This window comes from Coccinella septempunctata, chromosome 1 (genome assembly GCF_907165205.1).
Source record: "Coccinella septempunctata chromosome 1, icCocSept1.1, whole genome shotgun sequence".
Classification (NCBI taxonomy): Eukaryota; Metazoa; Arthropoda; class Insecta; order Coleoptera; family Coccinellidae; genus Coccinella; species Coccinella septempunctata.
In genome coordinates, this window is record NC_058189.1 from 38,084,880 (window position 1) to 38,102,762 (window position 17,883).

A 17,883-nucleotide genomic window follows, 5' to 3' on the forward strand; every position below is an offset into this window, starting at 1 on the left:
AGTCTGACACCTTAATAATTTGTTTAGTTTTCATCAAGTCGAAATATGCAAAGCTACTTTATCATAATCTCCATCTTGCACCGCAGGCCACAGCAAAGCTACTGACTTACCTCGTTCGTTTTGCAGGACGGCGTGTAGTGTAGTGCATTAGTTTGAAGCTCGATGTCAAAAATAACAGAGTTAACCCGGGTTTGCAAATAAAACGCAAGCGTTGGCCCACGGTGTACTCTGTCTTGCGCGAGTGTCTTGCGCCAACATAGTTCTACAGTTAAGGAGTTCAGGAATACACTCGAATAAATAATGTTGTTAATGGGTGATAAAACAAAATTAATTGAAAGATTTATTCATTTATTTATATAAAATATTCATAAAACATTGAAAAAACAATTCAACTTCTGCAGTTGTCACAGGAATTGTATGGAACAGCAACTTTTGCTTTATTGAAATTTATTCATCTGTATCCAGCAATATTGTAGTCGAATAAAATTAAGGTTTCACTTCGGAATGGGAGATAATAAGCTAGAAACTCGTATACACCTTCATTTTAGCATTCTTGAAGTTTTCTCAAAAGTCTCATAAACTCTTGTGTCTGAGTAGTAAATTGTTTAAGGTCAAAGGTCAAAAAAATTGTTTTTTCGCGACTATCCCGTTATCTACGGCTCCAATGATGTTAACATTTAGAATCAAAGTTGTAGAGCATGAAGTGTGCGACAAATTTTGTCTGAGACCTTTTTTCATTCGGTCGACCGTTTTTGAGATAGAGGGCGGGAGCGCAGTTGATTACGCACTGTAATCAAAGGTGAATCTCTGTGACTAATACCTTGTATTTAGTTATTGAATCATTGGCAATGAAAAATTTTTATTATTTATTAGTTAATTCATTGTATTTAACAACATTTTACACTATATTTTATATTCATTTAATAATGCTCATTTGCTTTGTGTAATTAAGAACTCATTAACTGAATGACATATTGTATATATTAATTTATTTAAAGTTGATCTTAAGTATGAATAAAACGAGTGAATATAATTTACTTAACATTCAGCAGATGTAAAATGTTTACAATTTACATCGAGTCAACACGACAATTTAGAAATATTCAATATGTACTGTGAAGAAGAGAATTTTTTAAAACTCTCTTTTTCTTCTTCTTCTTGATCGTTATCATCTTCCTGGTGGTCAAACACGTCAGTCTCGGGGTCATCATATTCGTTGTCCCAAATCGTCTCACTTCTATCTTGTCTTCTCACTTCTGAGATTATATAGTCAAATACATTCTCACCCTCAAGGTCGCTTTGTAATTAATCGGAATTGAAGCAAGTTTGTCCATTACACTGGCCACTAGCAAAGTATATTGCAGCCCCGATGTTGTGCACCCACCACATCCTTTTTCAATTACAAAATATATTACTAAAAGTTTATTTCGGGAATGTGGGCAGAATATGAGTTGGTTGGTTTCTGAATTTCATTGACGACGATTCTCTCAATTTTTCCGTTGTCGTTTACGTTTAGATTGACATCAATTTAAGAGAACATACGTATTCTATAGATTACCACTAATTTTCTTCTCATAGAATCTACAATAAATTGATTGTAAATCTATTGTGAATCATATATAGAAAGAATATAAGTGGTACGTCCAGTTGCAGGAAAGTCCATTAAAATTTAATACTTCATTAAAATCTTAATCCTCCATTTTCCCCTTCAAAAATGACAGTTTTAAATTTCGATAGGACATCAAATCTTAATGGACTTTCCTGCAACTGGGCCGTAATCTATAAAACATGTTTGTTTTCTCAAATCGAAAAAACAAAATTTCATTGCAGAAATTCTATTGATGCTAGACGAATTTTAGTTTTTTTCCAAGTGTTGTCCGATTCGCCAGTACATTTTGACAAAATCCCAATATTTGATGCTATTTTCGAAAAAATTATAATCTTGAAGCCTTAAAGACTTGGGACAACATTCTCGAAAAAAATTTTCATAGTGACAAAAACTCATTAGTAGTGGTATGAAATACATATAGTCCATTCAAGACATAGACATATAGACATGGACTGTGCCTTCCCTTTATATCTATGCATGAAATACGGTCAAAAAAAGTGAAAGAGAGAAACTGAACATCGGGCATGCAGTTGTCTTTTTCTAGAATTTTGATTGGTCCACACTCACCTCTATGTGAACAGAAAAGAGACAGGTAAATGCCCGACGATCATTTCTCTCTTTCTATAAAAAAGACATTTTCATGCTGACATTGCCCAGTCCTCTCTATGTCTCTATGTCTATGATTCAAGAATGATTGACATCCCAGTAGGTCTTGAAAGTCCAGGCGCAGCTTAATATCTGGTCAAAAAAGATTTCCAAAAATTTCTGTACTTTCAATCATAGAACTAGAATATATTAATATAACCTAGAAAAGTATATGAAAATAAGAAATAGGATACTCTAACGATTTGTCAAAATCAGCTGACCGTTCATATCCGTGGGGCACACAAAGCTTTTTATTATCACTGTAAAGAGGCATTTCTGAGAAAGTTATAGTCTAATCACTCTAATCTAACGTCAGGAAGAACATTTTTTTTCAAAAACATGCACAAAACACAATACTCGACCAAAACAGCATGCGATTCAATGGAGGGAAAATCTTGTGTGCCCCATGACAACGAACGCTTAGCTGATTTTTACAAATCGTTAGAGTTCCCTATATTCAAATTTGCAGCATATTTATCAGCATTCAAAATTGACATAACTATGTTTCCAATTCGTAAGATTAAATTAAGAACATAAACAGCTGTGCAAAATTCAAATAACCGTCGGTAAGTGCATAGATTAACATATAATAAGTCTATAGATCAATTGATAGGTGTGAAATGATGTATTCCAAGTATTTAGTCAATTTTTCAATATTAGGTAGAGCGCTTTCGGCTTATGACAGCCATCTTCAGTACCTCTACAAAAATTAACAAGTCGATAAAATATCATGATGTGTTGATAGAACTTTGTACTCATTTGTCAAATCAAAATAAAAAGGAAATGGACAGTCATTCCACCAAATCGACAAATAACAATCAATGTTTATTCACAATACCAACCTGAATTCCGCAACACAAAATCTGAACTTATGTGCTATTACCAACTTAAATTCGATTTTCCACAGCCATCCGGAATGTCAATCATTCTTGAATGGACTATACTTATAATTAAAAAAATTCTCTCACTTTCCTGAGGTAAAAGTGGAATGAAAATACGGTAGGAATCACTTTACCCACGAATAATCTCTCAATAAATTTTGATTTCGTATCTTCATTCTTCTATACTTTTCACCCCTTCTTAGATTTACCAAAACTTTTTTCAGACATTGTTCCTAGCTTCCATTTTTCTGCAACAAAAATTTCGATTTAGACGAAAATCATTGAAAATTCAGATTTTCATGTCTTAAACGTTTGAAGTATCAATTTTTTAATTTTTGTGAGTTACTATTAAAATGAATTCGAATTTGAAGAAGTTCACCCAAACAGCAAGGTACTTGAGATATTAATTCTTTTTTTTTCAAATTTGACCTGAAGGCAGTGGATTGGATTGATGAATTTTTACAACCTTTTTCAAGAAAGTAAAAAATTGTATTTCTTCTTGTTGTCTTGTCTTGAGAACATAGTGCCATCCATGAATCTGCTACAGCCAAATGAATGCCAAAACAGTAAGTTTTGTAATTTATTACGTTTTTATTACAAGTTATTACACCAGGTACGAATTTTATTGCGCTTGCCAATTCCCGAGAGTGAGTCTTTAACTTGTACATATATTTTAACCGAGATTCTTTTCACTTTTTTCCTGTAGCATTTTTTCCAATTCGGTTCGCTTGAAAAAATACAGCTCGTTAAAAATTCCTTAAAACTATGTGATTTTCAGCTATATTTAGTATTAAATCGAGCCGATTCGGAAAAAATGGTAAGGAAAAAAAGTGCTTCTTTTGACCTCAAAAATCTACTGTTGAAATATTTGTACGAGTCAAATATTTCTTTTGCCTCAAGAATTTTTCTTTTCATAAAATATATATAAATACTTTTTTGGGGTTATTTTTGTCACTTTTCGATTCCATCTAGAAAATAGCAGGTTGCTATATAGGTTTACTATGCTTTTTTGCATTTCCTGGTACTGAATTCTAAATACCGATAAAAATATTTAAGCATTTGAATCTTTTTGTAAGAGTGATATGAACTGAGATAGCTATTGACTAAAACTCACTCGGTACATCGAAGACTCGCCCTGTATACCGATTATAACACCAGACCGCCAGATGTTGAAGGGTTGCAACGCCCTGTACATAGTGATACTTGAGGTTTGGATATCGGGAAGTCCAAATTAACCATAATTGAAAAATTTTCGGATAATCCAAAAATGTGAAATATAGAGATATATATAGAGAAATATATAGATGCGAAATATAGAGTGTTCTCACACAAGGATATTTTAGGCGAATGGATCCTGACCATTCATTATGATTAACGAATTTCCACATTTTTCGACCTGAGTATTCGATGCCGATACTTATGTATATTGAAAAAAGCTCATTTGGTTCTCTTCTAGATACTGCCAGTGCACACTCTGCGAGAAACACTCTGTATTCCTGTTTTTGAAGACATGTTTGGAAAAGTTTTTGAAGTATTATTTTTTTTTTCAATTCAGAGAATCATTTGTTTCTTATTTCCAAATGTGAAGAAAAAATCTGGAATACCCCGAGATTATTTTCGAAAGTAATGCCTGCAGACGGTTTAAGTTCAGATACCAAGAGTTTCGAAGACAGTAATGAAGGAGAAGTTTCTGAAATCATTTAAACTTCAATTTTTGCTGATAACTCAAAAACGTTGGATCGCAGGAGGCTAGGGTTTTCACCGTTCGTCGTTTCTCGTAAACGTGCATTTTGCTATTCTATATGCCGAGATCCCCTCACTTGACATCGAAGTGGGGACACACTGTACACGATGTCATTCATCAGTAGAGACGAGTCGAGTAGAAAGTTGAATCGTCATTTATCGTTCCATTTCGACACAATTTCAAGTTGTAGGACAAATTCTCTACTTTCATTCCGTCCGATTCCATTCATATCCTTTCATTAATTCACGTTATTCCGTTTAAACCGGTCGATTCACTCTTGGGTTTCATGCGGGCGCATGGATACTTTCATTCATTGTTACGAAAAGGCGCAGCCTATGCAGGCCCGCAGTTAATAATAGATATTTATCTAAACTCCTTCACGTCTTTCAGCAAACACTTCCTTCCAGAAACGGCTCCCTGAGTTATCCATTCATCGCAACCTACTTCCGCACCTCCTCCCTTCCCGCAGGATATGGATTGGCCGTCTAAAAATAGATGTAATATTTATTTTGCAGTGCTCAGTTCATGCGGGACTAGTGTCATGACCCAATTTCAGCTTTTTCCTGGGGTTGTTACCCTCTGTTCTGACCCATTCAACATTATAACTAGGTCGCAGGATTGCAAGTGACAGCATCAGAGATGACTTGTATACCGTTCATGTATCCCCACCATATCAACCGCTTTGTTACATCATCCCCCTCCACCATCACTCCCTCCGCTCGGTCTGACTCCCACCCTCCGCATTCGTGCTGTCTTTACCCCGTCCTTCTCCCTTTGGTCCAACGGGGTGATTTGGACGACGAAGCAGATTTCTGTTAGGTGTGACGTCATTCCCCCCACTTCAATGTTTTTTCTTCACTTGGCTGGTGAATGTTGTCCTATTATCATATTTTGACATCAATTGCCTAGTTTATATTGGATTATGGTTTGTTTTAATATCTAGCTTTATCTGGAATTAATGTCTTGCCCAAAAGCACTTGAATGAACACGAAAACTACTCTCTAACCAGAATTTTTACAATCAATGAGAGGGTAGTTGTGTGTTTACCATAGAACTATTAAATTGTTTGTAATAGATCTACGTCTATGGTGTTTCTAACGGCAGCCATTTATTTTGTCTAGGCGAGATACTATAGTCCAATAGTCCATTCACTTTCATAAAAGTAGTCGGTTGGCCATGAAATAATTTTTTTTAAGATCTTGTAACTATAACGAAGAAAGTGCTTGACAAAAGGCAAAAAAAAGAATTGTTATTTTGAATTGAAATCTGCCCATTCTAATAGTAACCGCGATATTTTAAAATCTACTATTAATCAGACGATATCAAATATATTAAATGTAAGTAAATTGAAAATTTATATTTTGGTTACGTGTTCCCATAATCAGGAAGATAGTGAGTGAAGAGAATGACAAAGAATTTCCTTCTATTGGGAGACCCAAAAAGATGGTGGCAATTGATGATTTTATTTTCAGAAAAGATCGGCAACGACAAATTATAATTTGAAAAATGAGAACTTCAGTATTGACACGGTTCTTAATTATACAAAATGCAATTGGGAGTATAGCAGGAGAATTATAAATACAAAAGGGTGAACGAACAAAAATATTTATGTGAACAGAAGCATGAAGCATACAGCCAAAATTACTTTCTTGAGGAAATTTTTACAACATGAACGTTTGGATGAAAATATCAGATTTTTGTTCCTACATGACTTGGATATACCAAAATTTATGTAACGTCTTCAACTTTCAGTCTAAGAGGATAACCAACATTGCCTCTTTTCAAGCATCTGCATATTATGTGTCATTAATTTAATTTTTCCCTAGCAAAAATAAATGTACTAATTAGGAATCCTGTCATATGTTCATATACATATTCCGAAGTAAAAAACATTATTACTAAGGTCTTTATGAGACAACATAATAGCGCTAATTTAAAACCCAAAAATGTTTTGGAATTTGTCAAATTTCCAAGGTCAACCGACTGCTGAGATTGATTCTCGCACTACCTCGGTAACCCAAAAATACTACGACAAAGACTTCATGACTTCAACATAGCCAGTAGCCTCATTTCGCTAAGCCCAGACCTCCATTATCCTTGACTGAAGGGACAAAGATCTTCAATGAGTACATGCTGTAGCCCCTAATTTTCATTATTTTCAAGATATTGTTCAATAATTATGTGTAACGTTCCATTTTAAATAATGCTAAACTGCCAGCTATCATGATGGTTGTTTTATGGCACAGATTACTGAAACTTGTTTCTGTAATCGGTGTTTTGAGGGTGGCCAACACTGGGCTGTACAAATGGCGACAAATTCAAATCTTGTGTTGATTCTGACAACTTTGATATTTAATGACTTCAAAGAAACATGTGAAGTCATGTTATGCGATAAATATTCTGATTAACTTCCAATTGATAGGAAGTCTAGACTTTAGTCCATGGTGAATGTTTCGTTTCCAATTTTAGCGAATATCCCTGCTGGGAAGTTGACCTACATAGAAAGGAGTTTTCGTTCGGCATTTGCACCATTCATGCCTCTAACTGGGTCAAAAGCTGCCCGGAACCAAATGATGCACCACTATCATTTGAACCCATTTCGTGACGTCAATTCCATATTATTCTAGTTACGCTGGGTTTGTCGAACTCACGGACACTGAATAATCGGAACCGAACGCATTGTTGCCACGCCTTTGTTCAAATCGCGCATTGAAGAATATTTCCTTGACTTTTACTTGCATTTTAATAGTAGGTTCTCCAGATTCGGCTTCTTCAGAGTGAGTAAGCAGTATCGCAAAAAATATATTTCTTCGGTATGTACAAGTTTTCATGTTTAATAACAAGTTACGAAAAGCATCATTTTTCGTTACGCTTTGCTCGTTGTTCAAAAGAACGCGAGTTACGAAAAGTAGTGTTTCACACAATTTTTTTCACAATTTTCGTAACTAATTACGATGAGTAAAACATTTCGCAACTGTTCATGAAACGATATTTGCTTCCATGGCAACATCATATTCGGGGAGTTTTTCTGAAGGATCAATAATAGCAATATCAATAAATCTTTATTGATGAGATGACACGAATTCCATTCTGACTGTCAAAATTTGTTGTGACTATTGTTTGAATAGAGAAATTCATTAGTCCATAAAGGCTCACGAGATTTCAATCTGGCACCTATAGAATCTGGTATACGAGGATATATTGAAAAATTCTTAGCCTACTATAGAACCCGACAAAATTTCTATGCCAAAATATTTTATTATCATGTCATGAACATCATCGATATTTTCGGGGACTGACACAGAAGCTGAGCTTCCCGATGGGTCATCATGTTCAATGGAAAATTAACCTCTTTTGAAGCTTGCAGTCCAATTTTTCACGGTCGCATACGACATTGATCACCAAGGATATTAAGCATATCTTCGTAAATCCGCTTACCCCTTAACCCTTTTAAATACAGGTACTTGATGATGGCTCGATACTCCAATTTTTCGCTTTTCACAATTTCGGTGGACATCTTCTTTCTTTTAATTTATTGCGTAACTCCGGTTTACTTTTTTGACCTCAAACTTCACACTGACACTTCTAATCAGTTATTGTTCGTTGCTATGGTAACGTAATATTTTTTTATGCATGGAACTGGTCTAGGCCATAGACATATAGACATGGACTGTGCCTTCCCTTTATATCTATGCATGAAATACGGTCAGAAAAAGTGACAGAGAGAAACGCACGTCGGGCATGCAGTTGTCTTTTTCTAGAATTTTGATTGATCCACACTCACCTCTATGTGAACAAAAAAGAGACAGGTAAATGCCCGACGATTATTTCTCTCTCTCTATAAAAAAGATATTTTCTTGCTGACATTGCTCAGCCCATGTCTCTATGTCTATGGTCTAAGCTAACTAGATATCAATACATCCTCGTATATATATATGACAAAATTAGAAATAATCTTGGAAAGGAATGGAATTTAATTCTAGCCTTCGAGACTGCTATCTGTCGGCGAATATGAGGAGTTTGATGAGATGAGATGTTTCAAAGAACCAATGCAAAGGTGTAGATCTCATGGTTTCAGTAACAATGTCTTGTTCATCATGAATCTCTGCATTAACAGTTTGTCCGATTATTACGCGAATACGCGAATACTCCACTAGACACACAGTGGCGCTTTTTGGGATGTAAACCCGGCTTCGCAGTATTTTGTGATGATGATTTTGAACAGAACCACAGCTTTTCGCGTTCTGGATTATCATATAGGACCCATCTTTCGTCTCCAGTTATCAAACGATCAAAACACGGTTCTTTAGTGTAGCGTCGTACCGTTGAAGCAATATGTTGTATGTGATGCATCGGTTTGCTTCATTCTCTTCGGACACATTGCGGGAGATACAAACATCTGCTCTGCTCATTATCCCAATCTTCTTTAAATACTCCTCTACAGTCGACCAAGTTTGTTTAAGAGTGTTTGACCGTTCTTCGAATGTTGGACATGGATTTACTTCGATTTCTGTCCTTAGTATGTTGTTGTCTGCTGCCATTGGTCTACCTAATCTATAGCAGTCACAGAAATCAAAATATTATTGGATCTGGACATCAATGTTTTTGGCCGCAACTGCCCTTGCGAAACTCAAAAAGCATATAAGGAGTATACGCCTTTTGGTACATATTTGGCTGTTTATTTCACAAAAATTAAAAAAAAAATGGCCGTTTGGGTAAAAAAAATATTGATGTACTTTGAAGTATCTCTGCCGAAACATTGAAGTTTGGGAATCAATACAAATTACCTCTGAGGTGCTTGAAGCTGGCATCGTTGACTAGTTCCATGCAACCGAAGGGGGTTGTCAGTTTTTCATATTAATGCATGACCGTTAAAAAAGCGTCAGTGACTATGGATTTTTTAAGGTCGATATTCTGTTTCTGAACGTTGTGCTTAGCTTCTACTGAATCATTTTGTAATCAATCGCTATCATCGTTGGGATCGTTTATCGATTCATACTCTTGAAGTTGTATTTCCAGTGAATAAGAATAGTGGACCCACCCTTCGAGAAATTCTCCATTCATATACGTTTATCTCAATGATATCGCATACTGAAATCCACGAAGAGACTTGGCAACGAGGCATTCTCATGCACCGATATTTGGGTCAGCAAAAATCCTTACCCCCACTTCCAGAACACGGGCACATACTTCATCCCCATCACTTTTTCGCGTTGACGTCATATCTTCCCCGTCTCTCCTCTGAGGTCGGTCGAATTTCTGTGAACGAAAGACTGATTGATTTCATGGTAATTCGGCTATAAATAACTTTCGTTTCTATTTTTTCCACTTGCTTTGTCCTATAAAAGAGGGTTGATCATCGAATTATATTGAGTGACGTTAAAATTGGAATACCTACTTTGGTTGAAATTGGCAATTTTCCTGAAACTTCAACATTAAATGTAGATTGCAGCTAAATGGTTGTGAAAGTTCGATCTAGACGATTAGTGGAGCCATGTCATTTGTCAAGAGGAATTTTAGTTTTTCGTCCCACACATCATTTTTCTTCAATTTTGAAGATTGCCGAAACATGAAAATAATAATTATCTGGTCATAAAACGGGGAAGAAAAATCAATCAGAGTCAGATGAAGAAAGAATTAACGGAGCGATTAATAAATACGCTTGCTCAGCACTGAGCTACTGATTCGGTATCATCTCTTGGACCACCATCGATTTTGCAGCCTCACCAAGAAAAATAAGGGCGATGCTGACAAAGCACAATAAACATCACCCCAAAAGCTTAATAGAACGGACAAAGCTGCCACAACACCGTGGGGGTAGAGGAATTGTTGAAATGTCCAACTGCATGTCTCAGAAAATTGAAGGACTTCTAAAAAATTTTCTGAACAAGACTGCTTTGTCAGAACTCCATCGAGTACCTAGTTTGTGTTGCTGATAGTTCTACTCCGTTAAAGCCATAACAGGACCACTTGGAAACCGTCGAACACTCTTCAGAAAGCAAAATGCTTTCTGATTGGCATTACATGGCAGGCACCAGAACGAGGTCAACCCTGATTACATCGACATATCTACGTCGAAATAATGGTTGACTTCCCGAAGGTTGTTTCTTGTTTCACGAGACAGAGGGCTTTATCCTGGCCATCCAAGATCAGGTGATTCCAACAAGGAACTACATGAAATAGTTTTGGTTCGCTTTTACGATGGTTCCAGAACGGTTCAAAACAGTCGCACATTTATTTATTCAGCGCAAGCTTGCGCGTAGCATGCGTGTAGCTTCCCATACCATTGCTGCTCCACTTCTTTGAACCGATTCGGAATCGCCTCAAGTGCGAACCAAAAAAAAAAAACAAAGCCAAGGATGCCTCAGTGACGGACGATAGCTGTCGTTATGGCTGTACGACACATGGAACTATTCAGCACATCACCGGGGGATGTCAGAAGTACGCGGGCACGGAGTACAAGAATAGACATGATGCTGTTGCCATGATTCTTCACCAAGAATTGGCAATAAAATACCAACTTCTAAGGTCAACAAAGGTTCCCTATTACAATTAGCATCCGGATGCTGTATTGGAAAATGATCATCACAAGCTCTACTGGGATCGCACAGTTCTCACAGACTGGAAAATAACTCACAATAGACCTGACTTTGCTGAATAAGGATGAGAACAGACTACTATTCATCGACGTAGCGATTCCAAATAATATAATAACATTCAGAAGAATGTTATTATTTGGAAATTATCTAGAAAGATAGACACACTGAAAAAATTTCAAAATACAGAGAACAAACCAGGAGACAGTGGAAGTTAAAAGATATCAAGACCATCCCTGTTGTCATTTCATCTACAGGCCTGATACCGAAGAAACTGCCAGAGAACTTGAGGAAGCTTCAGTTGGACGAAATTATTTATAGGGTCATGCAGAAAGCGGTACTGCTGGGAACGGCAAGAACTGTATGCAAGTACATGGGGGAGAGGGCAGAGGAACACCGTCTACTCCAAAAGGAAGTGCGGGTAGATTAGGATTCCAACCGACAGCAAGCAGCCAAGGAACCACCCGAACCCGACCACCACCACGAGCCCGAAAACCTGGAAAGGGCTCCAACACAGACTTATCCTTTTGATATCTGACATATCTGGGATAAATTAATGTTCCTCTGGAGAGGAGTGTGAAAGCCGCAAGTCTAAAGTAAAAACTTGATATCTTCAGAATGATTCGCTTTTTATGGACAACGTGGACCTGAAGTAATTCTCCTAATTGATTTTCACCTCATTTGCCATTTTAGTTAAGGTAATGATGAATGTTAAATAAGAATTATAAATGCTCTTTCGAATTCTTCGTTGATTCCGTTATTACTCTTTGTTATTGAAACATTGATTATATTCATGCACGGAAGAAAGTACTATTCATCAGTATTTCAGGTCTCTCTTATCAAGTTGAGTAGTTGTTACAAATTTTCAGAATGCCTCACTTCACTAATAGAGATGCAGACGGGTGGATTGATATATGGGATATTCTTGAACTCAGCTCAATGCCCTCTATTCACGGTTTTCATTTCCTTTGTCCGTTTACTCGTGAAACACCCTGTATATATTAACTTTTTTGTAATTGCATTTTACTGGTTTTGACCTTTCTCTATTTTTGATGTTATTTCATTGTTTTTTTGTTTTTTTTAATATAGCCTTGGTGAAGAAGTGTAGATAGTTCGAAACGTCGGCATCGTCTTGGCTTGCTAAGTATTGAAGTGTCCACATACCCAAGAATTTTATTGCATAGTTACCAGATTCAAATAAGCCCGTTTAACCATTAGATGTTTATTAAAAATCAATCTCAATTTCGTGCTGATAATAATTTGCATGTTGGGATTTTTGACAATGAATTTTCTCGCTAAAATATTTTCAGACCTCTGCAACTACTTTTTTGTTATTTTAGCCAGTATATCATTGTTAGAAAGTCTATTTGATGGCAATTGCTGTTTCTTGATATAAACAGAAAACTCTACTAACTACTTAGTTAACAAAAAATTGACACCAGGTGGCGTATCGTTGTTCGGATTTCAATGACCCCAAATGTCTCACAAACCTCCGAAACGTCATTTTAAAGTCAAGCGTCAGTTCTCAACTCGGTCAGTTCTGCATTTGTGGAAATATTGAATGCGTTCGAAGAGTTCAGTACCTGAATAGTTGGCTGGTTTTGCATTTGGGCAACTTCGCAAAAGCTATCGACTCACGTCAGTGGTTTACCATTTTTTTTTGTTGGAAAAACCGCAATAATCCGTTCCTTGTCGAATATGTTCTAAAACTGGATTTTCCGTACATTGAACTTTTCCCCAATTACCTATATAAGCTGCACCACGTGGTCTCGCGTAAGGGGTAACGATCGCAAATACCCGACAGGGGAGGCGTGCAGTGACGTCATTGAAGGGGAAGAACTCTCCAGGAAGTTTAACAAACTCGGGTATCGGGAATGGTGTTTGTGCCATCTCAGCTCTCTGGCCGGACAGATCTAATTCTGGTCTAGGGCCTCCGATTCGAATTTAACAGTTCTTTCCGATTGTCCCCAAATCTAATACGTCCAAATGTGTAACATGAAAATTCAGACCATTTGTAGGTGAGTTCTGGAATTTTTGTTCGCGGTATTTTCTTATGTTTTTGTGAATGTGCGTAATGTTTGATGTGTCGGATGTTTAATGATAAATAAAGCATTTTTTCGTTCCCATATATAATTACCCTGGTTCAGCGGATTAGACGAATATAGTTCCCCAAGTGTTACTGCCACTATGAAAATTCATCTTGAAAAATAAAAAAACTTTTTCAAAGTTCGTAACAATCTCCAGTTCCACAACATTCACTGAGATGCACTTCTAGTAAATATTTTGAATATTTACGGCATTAAAAGTGAAGAAAATTCGAAGACATTTTCTTATGGGTTATAACTTCAAAATCCGTTCTCAAAATAATAACCCATTTTTTTTACCCTGAAATATAGAGGATGTAAATAAAAAGTTGCGAAAAAATTTAATGGGTGATTCCTTGTCAGGAAAGTGTGGGTCTTTCATATATTTTTTTTTTGAGCGGCCCCTGCAGCCCCTTAAGATACATCCACCTGAATACCTTATATATTTAAAGTGGAGCAATGTATCAAAAAATAATTTTCCAATGGTAGGTATAATATGAATCAAAATAATATGAAAAAAAAAAGAGTTTTTGCAAAACAAATTTCAGGAATAGCGTTTTTCCCTTTGCAATATAGGGAAACATCATCAACATTTTTTTCATTACTTAACTCTCTGATGAGATTTTGCATGACACCCCCTTAGTAATCTCACTGAATTTTTTCAGAAATTAATCTTAGGTACACATTGGATCGCTTTAGTGTTCTGTCTGATTGTTTATATTGTACTCCATAGTTATTGTTAATTGGTCTTACAAAAACGATTAAATGGGCAAGTATGAAGTATTTTTTATGAGCATTGAGCATTCAGTACAAGGAAATGCAGAAAAGCGTGGTAAACCTAAAAATGTCATATAATCTGGTATTTCTTAAATGGAACACCCTGTATTTTATTTTCCCAATCGGCAGAGCTCTTTCTTCTGTTTGTAAATATATATACATATATATATATATATATATATATTTTTTGAGGATATTTTTGTCAGTTTCCGAACTATATAGATTTTTTCATCTAAATCTAATGGTAAGTGTCCACCTGAGGTAAAATCACGAGAGAAAGTTTCGAGATTAATCTCAGGGCGTTGTTCATCTAAGCACTTGAGACACGTTCAGTCTCAGAGACTAGTATTGACTTGAGTCGGAGAGTGCTTGAGACTGCTCTCGAGACTATTTTGTCGCAGGTGGACAGGTACCATAAGGCAGCTGTAGAACGACACACGACAGTAGCCATGGATAATAAATCAATTAAATTATTTTGTTTAACATTGACATTATCTTTTATTCAAAATTCGAGAATTGGTACATAGAAGATGATATATTCTGATGTAGAAATAGTTGATTTTGTGTCAGGTTTTATAGAAACTAAGCAAAATCAATGTTTGGAGCTACATTTCTTCAATTATGAATAAAAAGAAATGTTAGTATCAAACAAAACAATTCGATTGTTTTATTATCCATGGTTACTGTCTTCTGGCGTCCTACAGCTGCCTCAGATTTAGAAGAAAAATCTATATTTTTCGAAAATAGAGATAACCCCAATAAAGAATTCATATATATTTGAAATAAGAAGAAAGAGCTCTACTGATTAGGAAAATGAAATACAGTGTGTTCCATCTAGAAAATACATTAGATTTTTAGTTTTACTATACTTTTTTGCATTTCCTAGTACTGACTGTACCAGGCTGCCCATAAAAAATACTTCATATTCACCCATTTCAACGTTTTCGTAAGACCAATATTAACTGAGATAGCTATGGCGTAAAATATAAACTATCATCTGGTACATTTGCTGCGTTCGCGATATTGCGTTGGTATTTTATGTATAATTTTCTTTTTGTTCCATACAAAATTACTCTAACATTTTAATTAAAGGAATCCAGTTTTTTCGAAATTCTTAGAATATTTCTGTAATTCTATATAATTACGCGAGATTTCCGAAAACTGATGCCACTAATTATTTATACCCTGTATAATACATTGAAAATTCTTATGAGCGAAGTGTCTCGAAGCCGCCCTACTTACCGAGTGAAAAGTAAAGCATTTCTTCAGTATTTTGAAACTTCATCCATCCAGTGGTGAAGGGTAGATGAGTTTTTCAAATGGCCCCCACTTTTTGTGCCAGAAATGGAAAGACCTTTTGCTGTTGGGGATGATTTGATTATGAATGAACTTTTCAACAACCTTTTTTCCATTACTTACGAAATGGTTCATCTAATTTTATTTGAATTTTTCCATTTTTTTTTTTAAATGTATTTTGAGGTCAATGATGTACACTCTAGGAGTAATTGATGTTTTTCAAGTGTCATCAAAAACATGCCTTTTTCCTCGGGTTGTATGTAATGAATCATCTGAAATAATCATCACATTTTTGAAAATGAATAATAATGCAATTTATTCTTGCCCAACGAGAAAGGCAATCAATGAGTTCAACCGTTAATCTGTAGGTATAATAAAAAAGGGTTGTTAAAAAACCCCATCAATGATCAAACCATCCTCGACAACAAGAAGCGTGTTAATTTCTGGCATAAAATGTAAGGGTTCCAATACAAAAAACTTGAATATTCTCCTTTCCTCGTAGAGGACAAACCCCTCAATTATACGTGTAAATTTACATAATTTGAAATATAAATTGGGTTGGTCGAGCATTTTTTTTACGGAATAGCAAATACCTAAGAAATGAATTTTGTGAGATATTCACTCTGTATAAAAAATAGTAATAAGGGTCATAAGGATAAGGACCATAGACTAGTAAGGATAGCCAATTTTCTGATACATAGGGTTAATGAACATGAAATAGCCGGTTTTCTGTTGTATGTCATTATACAGGGTGTCCGGGGAATAACTGTACATACTCTCACCAGAGATAGAGTTGGAATAGCTGGTTACGGATTGACTATAAAAAATTAATTTCTGGATTTCCCAAGAAAGCTACAGGGTGATTTTCCAACTTCACGGAAATACTTAGACCATCATAAAATCCAAACTTATTGACGGATATTATTGAAACTTGGGAAGTTTTTGACACATGCTAAGGACAAGTCAGAAATATATCAATTATTTCATTATTCCAGGGCCGGACTCATTAATCTTCATTTGAAGTGGTCAGGTTAAAAAAAACACTTTGTATTTCGAATTACAAATAATTGATTCGCTCTTTAGGAAGAAGCTAAATTATGCTTCAATTTTTGGTATCACTCAAAGTTGTCACATCAACAATTAATTTTTTATGAATTTTTGAATTTGGATAAAGTTCGAAAAATTGAATTTTTCACCATGTTTGAATATAAAATGCGACAGTATTGGTAGAAAATTTGCAAAAAAGTTCAGAGCTTTAATAAGCACTTCATTTTTCTGAATTTTTGAGCTTGATCTTTGAATCTAGTTAGATATTTTGTAACATTCTCCCAAACTGAAAATCATAAAACTCATGATTATTTGAACTTGCCATACCAATTTTGAACTCATATAGAGGTTTTTACATTGGAAGAAGTGTAACTTTGGTCTATATCATTGTTGTCGAACAACCGGTATACATAAGAATAATTTTGAAGCCGTCCCAGATATTGGATTTCATCAGATCTCTGGATCTGGAAGGCGAGCTGTAAAGGGCGCGATGAAAACAGCTCTGTTAGGGGGCACAATTGACCTTAAGGTCGCAGTGAACTGTAACCGAAATTCATAAAAAAATAATTGTTGATGTGACAACTTTGAGCAATACCAAAAATCGAAGCATAATTTAGCGAATCAATTATTTGTAATTCGAAATACAAAGTGTTTTTTTACCCTGAACACTTTAAATGAAGATTATTGAGTCCGGCCCTGGAATAATGGAATAATTGATATCTTTCTAACTCAACCTTAGCATGTGTCAATAATCTCCTAAGTTTAAATAATATCCGTCAATAAGTTGGTATTTTATGATGGTCTAAGTATTTCCATGAAGTTGGAAAATCACCCGGTAGCTTTCTAGGGAAATCCAGAAATTAATTTTTTATAGTTAATCCGTAATCAGCTAGTCCAACTCTATCTCTGGTATGAGTATGTACAGTTACTCCCCGGACACCCTGTATATCATACTGGAAAAGTTTGGAGATTACTCATTGAATTACAATCAATTTTGTGGACGGACAAAGCAGTCAGCTCTTCTGGAATATTGAATAGAAGAATAGAATATCATTACTGGACACCGAATAAAGTTAGGGCCGATTTCATAATGAAATTTAACAGTTCTTTAAATCTTAAGCCCGTTTGCAACAGCCGAGAATTCTCTAGAAAATTTACCCGAGAATTCATGCGCAGGGAATTCTTTACAGTTACATACGCACTT

At 35.6% G+C, this 17,883-nt stretch overlaps 1 protein-coding gene across 1 annotated transcript in view; it reads left to right on the forward strand.

The window, feature by feature from the left end:
• LOC123310048 (sprouty-related, EVH1 domain-containing protein 2) overlaps positions 1–17,883 on the forward strand; it is a 57,261-nt gene that overhangs the window by 9,397 nt on the left and 29,981 nt on the right. The window lies entirely within an intron of this gene.